The 11,652-nt window shown below is 39.6% G+C and overlaps 1 protein-coding gene across 1 annotated transcript in view; it reads left to right on the top strand.

Annotated features, from left to right (window-relative positions):
* The first annotated feature begins 8,124 nt into the window (after positions 1-8,124).
* The window catches only part of LOC6902426 (discoidin domain-containing receptor 2-like), a 156,446-nt gene continuing 152,918 nt past the window's right edge, over positions 8,125-11,652 (top strand). Inside the window, exon 1 of the mRNA XM_002133324.3 lies at positions 8,125-8,430. The gene's annotated coding sequence lies outside the window, so the exon portion shown is untranslated. The remainder of the gene's footprint in view (positions 8,431-11,652) is intronic.

The raw sequence follows: 11,652 nt of genomic DNA, 5'->3' as shown, positions 1-11,652 counted from the left end.
AATCTATGAGCGTTAGAGACCTAAAAAATTCCGTTTTTCAACTCTTTCAACTGATAGATCTATTAAAAATTGTATATTATTTTAAAATATTATTTTTAATAATTTTTTGTCTATAAATATTACCCCCCAAGTGACCCTTATGGTGAAAAAACACTTAGATCTCAGTTTTTGCAAGAGCTTGCACCATGGAAAGTATTCCGAAGACTTATTTCTTTGATAATTATATTATAAGCTCTCCATCTTTCCCTTAAATGAATTAAACACCCAAATCTCGGGATCAATAAACCCAACCATCCCAAAACCCTTTCAGCAAACTCTCCTTTGCTTTAATTCTGCTGAGAAAAAAACCCCTATAGTCGAAAGCCATTATCTTTTGGCCATTCCTTGGTTCCCATAATTATGGAAAAGTTTGAAACATTAAAAGTGCTGGCCCCGCCCCCTTTTCGAAATGCTAATCAAATATTGATTAGGATAATTAGCCGCCAAGCTACCAATAATTGTACCCCTCATTTTGCATTTTCCCTTACATTTTCCTAACATTTTCTTTGGCATTTGTGTCACTGGTTCATTATTTATTCATTATCTGTGGAATCGGGTGGGCCTGAAAGGTTGAAAATTTCCATCCAAGTATTCCTCTATTTATTCATTAATTTCCACACAAAAACAGAAAAGGGGTGGAAACTTTAAAGGGGGGAAAACTTTCACCAGAGATTTGTAACACAAGAACTTGAGGCAGGGACTTTTCCTCCTTGAAAGGAAAGTATCTCCTTTCTCCTTTCTCCACTCTTTACTCTCTTCCGGTTCTTTGGGAAATGAATGGGACTTTCGTTTTATTTGATTTGATGGTCACATTGCGTGACAGTAATTACAAAATAAATGCAAACATCTGCACCAGATCACACACAGCAGAGGAAAACAGTTTTCCAGCCACCAAAGGGGGCGGCATACACATGTGACCCCTGAAGAGTGGGAGTCTGGGAGAGGGTGGATTCTCTCTATTGTTCTTTCGTACTTTTTGGTAATTCGAGAGATGCATCCTCGAATCCCCCCCCCCCCCCCCTCTCTTTTGATGGATTGAATGCATTGGAAAAGCGTGGGACATATTCGATTACATGTGTAAGCCGCGACGCCGCCTCAAGTTTTTCCCCGTCGATGGGTGTATCTTTTTCCGACAACAAACAGCTGAGACCAATTGCTCCGTCTTGTAGTTTTTCCACCTCTTTTCGGTCTATCAATCACTAGAGAAAGTTAAGAGAAAGGGGGAGAGAGCCATCATAAAACTGCCATTAGGCCAAGAGGGACACGTTTTTGTTCATAAATCTCAATTCGGGCTAATCTATCGGGGAAAACACTCGAAAACTTGTGCATAATGCACCCTCCCACAGGGGGTGGCTGGGTGGTGGCGCTGCTTTTCCACCTTTTCTTCTACGGAGTATTAAAATATTGTTTGTCTTTTTCTTTATCTTTCGGTGCAGCTGAAGCCCCCCCCCCCTGCCGCCCTGTTCCTCCCTTTTTCCTTCATTGATTTTCCCATTTATCAAAAGGAAATTTCGCCCATTTTTTTGTTGTTGTCGCCATCGTTTAAGCGGAAACGGAAATGTGCACAAAAAGTGGTTACAACTAATAGCGGCAATAACGGGCATATAAAATATTAATAATAATAATAATGAGTGTGTCCTGTGTGCCTTCCGCTGGACACTCACTAGAGTGTCCTTCGAGGCGGCCACCTCCCCTCTCCCACCCCAATCAAAGGACTCTTCGTCGAATCATCGACCACCTCCTCGCCGTAGAAACAACAACACTCCACACTCTTCAAGAGTCAAAGTTTGCACTCGAAAAAGGAGGAGGAGGAGAAGTACGAGTGTGTGGGGGGAGAGGGGGGTGCCGACTGTATGTGTTGGACATTTTGATTAGCTTTGTGACGAGTGGACGTCCGTCCTGCCGGAAATGGCAGTGCATACAACAAAAATTTGTGTATTTCCGAAAGGAGGAATTAATATTCCATAAATGGGAGGGAATACCAGTATGTATACCCTGTAAATGCAAGTTTAAGGATGAAAATGGGTTGTTTTCTGGAATACTTTGTTCAATTTTGTGAAAAGTGAAAAAAAACAAGTGTATTTTTAAAAGAAATAATTTTTAAAAAATATGTGTACTGCTTTAAAAATAAATTACATGTAAAATTCAATTATATTTTAATTTTAATTCTATTTTTGTATTTTTTTTTATAATAAATAAAATAATATTTACAATAAAAAAATTACTTCTGCATGGTTTTAAGTAAAAGAAATAATTTCTTTTTTATTAATTAAAAAAAATCATACCAAAATCCCATATACCAAGGAATTTTTTTCTGTATTTCGTCAAAAATATGCTTAAAATAAACTTAATGCAGCAAAATTGCTAACAAAACTTTGATCTCTTGTCAAAAATAACCTTCTTTTTCAATCCACTATGGATCTCAAATAATCCCAAACTAATGATCTTAAAACCTTTCCAATGGCTACACAAGAACACCCTTAAACCATATTTCACACCAAGTACCTCCCAACAACCAATCCAAAAACCACTTTAAAGCCATTTAAAAAACCCTTCGGCCTTCCAATATCATTGCACAATAATCATCTCAAAGCCATTGCAGAGCCAGGGTTGCCACAAAACTCATTATAGCCCCCATATCGGAGAGGGTGGAAGTGGCACAAAAATTGTTACGCCTCAAGAGGCGCTGGATACGAAGGCCCCCAAAAATACCGAAAAATCAAAATCACACTGGAGTCGGTTCGACTTATGAAGGGTCCACTCGACAGGCGTCAAGGAGTACAGGCTGTTAGGAGAGGGAGGAGCTGTTAGGAGAGGGGGTAGGGGCTATGGTAACTGCCTCTGACTTCGAACTGGAACTTCTTTCATCCACTCCTTTACCTCCTTTCTGCCTCTCCCTTTCTATTTCCGACAATTTGGCAAAAAACAACAATAAATATCACACGCACACTCGTACATGCATGTACTCTTTCTACCCTCCCTCTTGCCACACCCACTCTCCCATCCCCTTTCCCATCCCCCTTCACACACGACGCAAATTGCTTAGCATACTTTACGGCTTCAATTGGCAATTGGCAGCCTTTGAATTTCCCCCCCTCTCTCACTCACTTCAACCATTCTTTTTTTCACCTGCTTGACATGCGGGTGGAGTGTGGTTGGAGGTGGGAGGTGCCAGTGCCAGTGCCAGCGCCAGCGCCAGTTCTGGTCCCTAAGTCTTGGCGCCTACCCTGCCGTTGCCTGTCAGCTGACAAGTTGGCAACTCTGTTGTTGTTGTTGTTGTTGTTGTCGGTTCTCCGGGTATTTCCCTCCCTCTTAACCTTTTTTTTGCACTGTACACTGTGCGGTTCTGTTTGGCAGGTGGTGGAGAGAGGGAGGAAAGGTGTGATGGGCGAGAGGTGTGCATGGTAGGGTCTTCAAGGAGCGGAGGGGCACCAACAATTGTTTGAACGAGGGTTGAATGTTAAGATTGTTAAGATTTTGACTTGAAAAAAGAGAGAGAAAAGATACTCAAGAATGTTTTAAATGTTTTTAAATTATAAAATTAAATAATATTAGAATATGAATTGAAAAAAAATATCAAAATCAATTATTAAATTAAATAATATTTATATATTATTAAATATTAATCAAATAAAAGACAAAAAAAAATTAATCTTAAGATTTTTAAAGAGATATCGTTTAAAAAGTTTTATATTTTTAATTTAAAAAATAAAAAACCTTTGAAATTCTAAAATAAATATATTTAATATATTATTTTAAGAAAATTCCTTCAAAAATAATCTTCTTAAAAATTGTAAAAGTAGTAAATCGTTTATGGCACTTCTTTTATAAGGATTTGGCTATGCTTTGCCTCAAAACTACAACTAAAATCCCCAAAATAATCTCCCAAAAAATATTTAAACCCCACCTCGATATAGATTTCCTTTTTCCCCAAGGAAAAACCAGTTGAGGCAAACAGCCAGAGAGAAGACTGCGTCAGTTTTGATTGAAATATTGATGGCAATTTTTGCATAGTTTGGCTATAACTTGTGCCCCAAAGCCTGTGCCTGTGCCTGTGCCTGTCCTGGGCTCCCCGCCGCCACCAGCGCCACTGCCACCGCCACCACCTGCCTGTCTCTCTGCTGCTCGGGTGCAATGTGGTGAAAACTTTTGCCCAGAGGTGCCACACAAGCCAAGGAGTTGAGAGGCGTCGGGAGGCGGAATATCGGAACCCATCCGAAGTGGTCGAGAGTGTTGGAGGTGAATTTTCAGGCTTTTGTCTTCGACCTTTTCAATCGACTCTCAACAGCTTATGACAGGCCCCTGCCTTATTATGACTGTCATGGCTGTCAGAGAAGAGATACCCTCCACCCTGGTTCCCCTCTCTAATATCTTCATTACTTTTCCCCCGCACCTTTCTTTAAGCGATTTTCTATTTGTTTTTTCAAACCTTTTCTCCCACTCGCCTGCCTGCCTGCCTGCCTGCCTGCTGCTGCCGCTTTTCAGGCCTTCACTTTTGACAGGTCAGACAGTTCAGGTGTAAAATAGTTTTGCCACGTCACACGGCGGCGTTTCTCTCTCTCTCTCTTTCCTTTGTTGTTGCCTTTTTCCTATTGATTTTCCAACACTTTTTCTGCTTCTGCTTCTTCATAAATGTCAGAGAAAATCACTTTGATGTCTTGACTTTAAGAACGAAACGAAACCGTACCCACAACCCACACACACAAAGATTTCCATTCCATTCCATTCTTTTCTTTTACTTTTTCCAATATTTTCTATTGCCTCTACCCCGTCTCTGCCTTTGATGTGGCCTACGCTTGGATTTTGTGCCATGTCACGGGCCCTGTCTGCGTCTGTCTGCCCCTAAGAGGTGCCAGGTGGCAAGGTGTCGCCTTCGTTTCCCTCAATTCACAAATCATTTTGTCTAATTGCTTTGGCTGTGTCCCGAAATCCCTGCTTGAGATGCCCAGAGTTCTATTCCAGGGTTATCCTTGAACCCAAAGCCAAGGTCAGCAGCCTCCTAAATAAAATTCCTCGCCAACTTTGGGATTTTCTGCTTACCTTCTAAGCGGTATTTTTAGACATCCCAAGTCAATTAAAGCTCGTCAGACTGTCTGATTCGAAGGGAATTCAAAGAAATGTGGGTGGATATGCAAAGAAAAATATATGCTGGATGCTGCAAGTGCCTCAAAGTACACAGAAATAAATTCTGTATACATTTTTACATAGAAATGAAACTTAATTTAATATTTCTAGAGGTTGCAATGACTTTAAAATATTTAAATAAAATATAAAACTAATAAATAAATGAGTTTAATTTTAAAAATGTTCTTAGAAATCATTCGAAAAAAACGAGAAAATTGCTTAAATGTCCCTGCTTTTAAAAAAGAAAAATTCTAATATTTTTGTATGAATATTTATTATTCAATCAAAATAAAACGAAATGTATGAGGCCATATGAATACTAAGATGAGAAAGTATTTTCAAATATATTAAAAATAAATTTTAAAACACTTCTCCAAAACGAAATTTAAATTATTATTTCTGAAGATTTAAATCCAGAGTAAGAACTATAAATAAATAACGCAAGCTACGAAAATATATTCCAAATTCCAATTATTCCAAAAAAGTGTACAAAAAAGTGCCTTCTTTTTTTATAAATAAAAAAAAGATTCACATACTCGTATCTATGGAAATGTGGGTGGCTATCAGAGTGTTCATTCACCCCTAAAATATTCCCATATATATCCCACTGATAACTCAGATTTAATCCCCGCCTGCACACATATCCTGTGGCTGCAGCCAAAAGTTCTTGTAGCCTCCTCAATTTCAAAATCCCCAAACTGATATCAACAGTTGGGACAAAACTTTGCAGACATTAAATCGTTCCCAAAAAACGATTCGCCAAAAAGGTGCAAAAGAAAGACAAAGTAAAAAAACCAAAAACCAAAAACAAAAAAACGGAAAATCTTTCCAAATCCCAAGTGACAAAATACCCCCAAAAAACAGAAGCAAAGAAAAAGAAAAACTTCTCAAATTGATAAGAAACCTATGCCCTCCCCATCCACCCCATCCATCTATCTTTCATTCCTACCTCCCCCTTCCCCCGCGTCTTTTATTAAGTCAACAATTTGATATGCATTTTCTTGTTTTTTTTTCTTTTGTTGTTTTTTTTTGAAAGAGTTTTTTTTTGTTTTTGGTTTTGTTTTGAAAGTTGCGCTAAGCTTTTTGGCGCTGCAACTTTTGACAGAATTTGATTGAATGTTTGGCAACGACAACGACCCGTCGCATCGAGGGGATTAACTATGCTGTTCAGTTATCTATAGGTTGTCTGGGGTGTCTGTGGGCTGGGCTGGGCTGCCGGCTGGGCTCTGCTGCGGGGAAGTCTGCCGTGCGGGACCTCATCGAGACGGTCACAGTTGGCCCTAATTGGAAACGAAAATGTGTTGGAACCTGTTGGATGGATGGATGGTTGGGTGGAAGGGTGGAGCGGTGGAGCGGTGGGTGGGAGTGTGTCTTCGGGGTGTTCTGTGGGGCAAAAGTGTCGTCTGCGTCGACTGTGTCTTGCCTGTGGAACGTGCAAGGTGTAATGGTTTGGAACTTGGGGGTAAAACTTCCCAGAGTAATTTTTACTGGAACTTTATCTTCTTTTTTATTATTAGCATAAAAAAAACTAGTATTTAGAAATTCTCAGCACACAAAAAAATCTTTATAATTTGTATGGAAGTCTTTAATATTTTCGAAATATTTTTAAAAATTTAGAAATTTTTATTTTTTTCCTATAAAGCATGGAAATTGCAAAGGTCAAATATTTGCGTAGTTCTATGGGATTTTATTTATAATATAATTATATTTTTATCCCACTTTTATTTATATTTTTCTCTCAAGGGAGATGGATATCCCTACTGGCTTTTCACTTATAGGAGTTCCAATCTATTAATTTACTCTTTCGTTAATTTTTTAAATGTTCAATCTACTTGGTTAATTCTAAATATTTCCATAATTATTTCTAAAGTAATTTACTCCAAAATAATTGATTTTTATATAATTCTTCCCATAAAAAGCATTTACTCGTATATTTTATTCCTCAAATTTCCTCAAATTTGTTCTTCAAATGAAGTAGTGTAAAATATAAAAATAAAATATTGCCTACAGTATTTTTGTGCTACAAGCACCCCCCCTGTGAGTGGCAGCCCCCCACTGGACTGCCGTATGTTTCAGATTCGTGGTACGGTAAATGTAAACGCTCATCAACAGGCAGCCGGCTCTCTTACACGCTCTCCAGCTCTCTTAGCAGAGCAACAAAAATAAATGCTTGTTCCATTTCCCACAACGTTCCGTCTTATACGCGGGCCACAACAGCCCAAAGAGTAGCCATTCAAGAGACTCTCTCTTTGAGTACCGCTCTCTTTGAGCGTCTTCCGAAGTAAATACAAAGTAACGTTAAGTTTTGTGTTTTGTTTGTGTGGGCGGGCCGGCAGAGTCCAGAGAAATGTAATCAATAATTTTAAATATTTAATAAGGCAGGTAAAAGCAAATAAAGTCAGGGAAATATGTTCCAGAAAATATCAGAAAAATATTCTAAAATATATTAGAATTTACAAATATTGAAAATATTCTTTTCACACTTTAAATAAATTTAAATAATATAAAAAATATATTTCAAAAATTCCTCCCAGGTAGCAGGACGCCTCTCACCTGTTCCCCCCCCCCCACCAAGCAGCAACTGCATTTCGTCGCTCCCTCTCTCACTCTGTCGTTACGATCCACATGCGATCCACACATGCATTTGCTCTCACACTCTCTGCTGCTGGCACCGCTCTTCGGCCTCGGCTTCGGCTTCGTTGAGTTGCGCTAACGGTACTCGATGCCGCCGACGCTTACAGGTGCACACACACGAGAATGGATTGATACTGAAACTCTCTCCCGCTCTCGCTCTTCCTCTCTTTCACGGCAGCCAGCAGGAAACGTCACGCAGCCAGGAGGAAATCGCAAATTTTCTACGTCCATTTATCCCCACCCCGCCCCCTCCCCTCACCACCATCGCTGCTCTCGAGCAGCGGCTGCTTGCCCCTTGTGTCTGTGTGGCATGTGGATGACATTGTGGCGCTCGTTGAGGCAGCTCCAATTGTCGGGCCAGTAGTCGTTGCGAAACTTTTGCTGGAGTAACGTGTCGCGCAATTGGCGTCGCAATTTTCTGGCCATCCTATCGACGGCAATCGTTCCATCGTCCCATCGGCTGTCGGTTATCGTAAATCGTAAATCGTAAATCGCAAATCGTTTCGCGTTCGGGTGTGTATGTGTGTGCGCGAGGAACAGGTGTGGAAGGAGGTGTGATGGAGCCTCAATCCATATGCAACAGTCTAACCAAAAGTATTTCCATCTAAGGAGAGGATCTCCCCCCTAAAACAGGTAAGGGTTCTGCCTCCCCCCACCCCCTAAAAGGTAACATTTTCCTCCCTTCTTTTAACCGGCAGTTAGATAAAAGTTAAACGATGTCTAATGTCAATTTAATTATGTGAAAATAACAACAACAAAAAGTTCCTTCTGTGGGCAAAGTATCTCTCTTTTTCGGTTTTCCACTTATTGGGCATTCTCCGGAAAAGTTTATCTTTATTTGGGAAATGGTTAGTGGCTTTGTGTGTGTGTGTGTGTATGGGTGTGTGTGGGTGTGTGGGGGTAGATTAAATGAAAACTTTTAAGGCACAAATTAAGTACAAATTGCAACTGATTCGAAAGGGGGGGTACGGCGGCAGGAGTGGGGGCGGTAGGGGCTGGCTGGGAGGAGTAGATGATTGGAGGATTGGCAGTGCTTGGCAAATTAGATGTTTCTGGGGTTACATAAAGCGTTTTCGGTGGGGTTATCAATGAAATTAGAGCACAGAGTTTTATGGAGAGGGAATTTAATGAAGAATATGATTTAAGCAAATATATCTTTGCTTGGAAATGTTTCTGGGGATATTATATATAGATTTGAGGGACGTAAAGAGGTTTATTTAAAAGTAATTGGGTATAAATCCTATAAAATAGGTAAAAAATATAGAAAATATATGGAGAGATGATGGATATCATTTTAGGGAAGTTTAAGAGTAAAAATATCACCCAAAGGAAGTATTTTCGCGAAGTTCTGTATAAGAAATATATAAAACATTACAAAGACACCTAGAAAATCTTCATAGCTCTAGTAATAATTAAGGAATGCCTTGAATGTTGTAAACCATCGTCAAAATTGAAATTAAAATAAATTTAATTTTAATAAAATACCAAGGAAATTGTAATAATTCCCTAGTTCCTTTAGAAAAGGGAATACACCCGAAATTCAACAACTTATAGAATGTTTTATGACCTACCTCAAGATGGAAGTTCTCTCTACCTATTGCCTACCCCTCCATTCAATCCAATAGCCCTGAAGGCAGCTCCATTTGAAAGCCCCAAACTTCAATCTATTCATTACATCATATAATCCCCAATCAACTCCTCTTAAGTCTCTCCATAACAAACGCTCCAATCTGTCACATAATCCACCAAGTTTACACCTTTTATCGACAGCCACTTTGGTGGCTTTCGGTTTGATGAAGTTATTATGTGGCTTAAAGCCACAAAAAACTCTCATTAGTTAGAGGCAGTCACCAGGCGTTGACTTAAGCGCCGAGAGACCCGTAGACCCTCAAAAGATGCTAATTAAAACCTTGAAAATTAAGTGACTGACTACCAAAATGCCTGAGCATTCAAGCACTGAAAACAAATAGGCATGAAAATCGATCAACGAGTATGAGTATTTCTTTGAATATTCATAGAGTCAATAGGGCTGGGCAGGAGCGTGGGAAACAGCCCATCGGCAGCCGTGAAGCCACTCCCCGAAATAGCTCTTAAATGCATTTGCTTTTAATTAAACGAGAAAGTACTACTACTCGTACTACGGAGTATCTATCGGTAAAAGTGACTTTTGAAATGGTCCGAAACTGGAGATAAAACTGCAATAACTATAAAGGAGGTTCAGCGGTGGGGGGTAGGTGGGTGGTGGGTTTTTTTCATGGGTTAAGTGGCACTGGAGGGTGGCTCGAAACACGCACAAATTTGTTAAGCGGGTCACGTACTCCGCTCTCCCTCGATCTCTCTGTGTGTTGTCATCAACACGAAAATAAAAATCGAAAATTAAACTTGAAACGTTCAACAACAGCAACAAAAAATGGCAACAAATGTTTTTTCCCCGCTTTTCTGCCGCTCCCTCGGTCGTTTTCTTTAGTGAAAATCGATTACAATAAACTTTAATTTGTTTTCCTTTCGAAGGGCGAACCGAGTGCCTTCAACCGAGTGTTTCATCAATTTAAAACCTTGAAAATGACGTCAATACACAATTAAATGCCAATTATTTAAAAACAATTACCAAAAAGGCAACACCACACGGGAAAAAGTCATAGAAAATGGGTGAATGGAAATAGTTAGCGGATAACCGAAGGTTTAGATACACTATGATACATCTATGATATCTATGAGGTATACAGAAAGTACATATATTAAAGCTTATTCACTTTTTTGGGCATATATTTAGATATGCCAAGGTTTTAGTAGGTTTTTTTCTTTATTTTTTGTTAAAGTTTTGTCTGTCAAACGATCGCTAATGATTCTATACTTATTATTAAAGGATTTTTAGCGATAAGTTTATTATCATAAAAATCAGAACTTTTTATTGTTCTTTGAATTGTCTTTAAAAAAAAAAGTTCTTCCAAGAATAGACTTGATTTTTGATGTTGAATAAAGAATAAATATATATAAGCTATAGTTTTTGGACCTGCTGTTCTTAGAGTAGATAAATAATATTAAGGATTCGCATTAAGAGGTTCCGTTTGAAAGTCAAACTATAAAATCTTTAAAGAATCGAAGAAGAATCTTCAGTTTTCAAAAGTCATCACCGATTCCCAATACTTTTTAAAAATAATAGTGTGCACGGCATAAACAAAACCCGATCTTCAATGTCGGTTAGAGACGGAATTTTGTTTATGGCTTTTAAATCGAATTAAATTCCCATAAAAAAACAAAGAATAAAATAAAAAATGTATTTTGTTTAAAATGTGAACAAAATGCCATCAGCGGAGGAGATAAGGGAATGAAAAGGGGAGAAGGAAAGGCAGAAAAAAGCGAAGGGTTTCGGAAGGGGGGAAGGGAGGACTAAATGAGTGCCGTAAGGGGGGGAAGTAGAGGAGTCGTGGAGGGGGCTCAAACGAATCGCTGAAATAACGCGATAAAGCAACAAACAAAGCAGACAACAAAGTAGCGTCCGCCGCAAGGGATGGGGGGAGGGGAGGAGGGGTGGAGAGGAGATGCAAAACTGCCAACAGACGGCGACAAAGGGTAAATGAGTGCGTGCGAGTGGTGTGCCTCAGCGGGAGGGGGAGGGGGAAGGAGTGCGTGAGGGTCTACGATTGGAGAGGGAGAGGGGGGACCATGATTGCTTTGCGGGCTGGGTTTGACAGGGGGTTAAATTGCACTAATGACCTGCATTTTGCATTTTGAGCACCGAAGCGATTCATAATTTATTTGAAGGATTCCGCCAAGGGTGCATTGTGTGTGCAGGAGGGGAGTGATTTCCCCGGGAGGGGGGGTGGTGAGGGGGGAGGCGGTAAGGCACGTTTC

Source organism: Drosophila pseudoobscura, chromosome 4 (assembly GCF_009870125.1).
Source record: "Drosophila pseudoobscura strain MV-25-SWS-2005 chromosome 4, UCI_Dpse_MV25, whole genome shotgun sequence".
NCBI lineage: Eukaryota > Metazoa > Arthropoda > Insecta > Diptera > Drosophilidae > Drosophila > Drosophila pseudoobscura.
Note: the sequence above shows the minus strand (reverse complement) of the source record. Positions and strands in the feature narration are given on the sequence as shown.